Source organism: Schistocerca americana, chromosome X (genome assembly GCF_021461395.2).
Source record: "Schistocerca americana isolate TAMUIC-IGC-003095 chromosome X, iqSchAmer2.1, whole genome shotgun sequence".
NCBI classification, from domain to species: Eukaryota; Metazoa; Arthropoda; class Insecta; order Orthoptera; family Acrididae; genus Schistocerca; species Schistocerca americana.
The window spans coordinates 714,579,821-714,581,639 of record NC_060130.1 but is presented as its reverse complement, the minus strand read 5'-3'; positions in this window follow the sequence as shown (position 1 = coordinate 714,581,639).

Genomic DNA, 1,819 nt, shown 5'->3' with positions numbered 1-1,819 from the left:
GATTATTTGGTCACCACGACTTCCTTCAGTTCTGCAGAATTGTGGTATAAGCACTGTTTGTCCTTGTTGTTTGTGGCATTGAAGGAAGTTTACAGGTCCGTTGGCTGTTTGTACAAAAAGGGGTAGTCTAGCCATCTGCGTCACAATCATTTAGAAATGAATGGGAATCACAAAGGAGGAGAATGAAAACTCTCAATATCTATTATGTATCTCACATTTGAGGGGTATGACAAATTTTCTATGAAAAGGCGTTACAACATCATGCAGAAGAAATTAAAAGATGTAGTTGACGTTGAAAGAGCTAAAAATTATAAACATTGGTACACGAATTGTACGGGATTAATTGCTCTGTAAACCAAGAAACGCTTTGTGTTAAATATGCAGGCATAGAAGGTGTGCTGGAATTTGTAGTGTGAATAGCAAATTTTCTGAACTCACGTGTACTATTACATCGCCAGTTACAAAAATTTTTTGTGGAATTGAACGAAGAGTTCGGACAACATGATTGTGGAGAAACAGCGATTGCTATAAATTAACTCAGTATTAAGAAAACAGTCTTAATCGCGATGTTTTATTTATTTAGTGCAGGAGACTGCCACACCTCGGCAGACGTGACGCCACCAGCAGTCGACCATATGTTCGCCCTGAAGATGGTCCCTGCGATGGGCTGAAACCGGTCGGCACTAAATAAATAAAAAATCGCGGTTAAGACTGTTTTCTTAATACTGAACGAATGGTGTTGAAACAGCCCTGACAAGGTGGTGGGGGGAAGTGGCGTGGGAGGGGGGGAGAGGGCCAGCGCAGAGCCTCCTGGGGGGCCCAAGTCTCTCAAGACTCAGTTGGAAAAATCGGACTGCTGTTGTAAAATATATTTTGTATCATGTAATAAATAAAAGAGCATTACCCCATCAATAGCATACCCAATAATCGCTGCTTTCCACTTCAGTTCTTCACTTTTAGAATTCTTATAGGACAATCCCTCCCCTTATGGACCCTGGACCTTGCCGTTGATGGGGGAGGTCTGCGTGCCCCAGCAATACAGGTAGCTGTACCGTAGGTGCAACCTTAATGGGGGGGGTTTCTATTGAGAGGCCAGACAAACGTGTGGTACCTGAAGAGGGGCAGCAGCCTTTGTAGTAGTTGCAGGGGCCAAAACGGCCTTGCTGTGCTGGTACTGTGAACGGCTGAAAGCAAGGGGAAACAATAGCTGTAATTAAAATAGTACCCATTCGGATCTCTAGATGGGGACTTCTCAGGAGTGCGTAGTTATAATAAGAAACAAACCTGGTATTCTACAGACAGGGGCGTGGAATGTCAGATCCCTTAATCGAGTAGGTAGGTTAGAAAATTTAAAAAGGTAAATGGATAGGTTAAAGTTAGATATAGCGGGAATTAGTGAAGTTCGTTGGCAGGAGGAACAGGACTTCTGGTCAGATGAATACAGGGTTATAAATACAAAATCACATAGGGGTAATGCAGGAGTAGGTTTAATAATGAATAAAAAGATAGGAACGCTGATAAACTACGATGAACAGCATAGTAAACACATTAGTGTAGCCAAGGTAGACACGAAACCCACACCCACCACAGTAGTACAAGTTTATATGCCAATTAGCTCTGCAGATGACGAAGAGATTGAAGAAATGTACGGTGAGATAAAAGAAATTATTCAGATAGTTAAGGGAGACGAAAATTTAATAGTCAAGGGCGACTGGAATCCGATAGTAAGAAAAGGAAGAGAAGCAAAAGTAGTACGTGAATATGGACTGGGAGGAAGGAATGAAAGAGGTAGCAGTCAGGTAGAATTTTGTACAGAGTA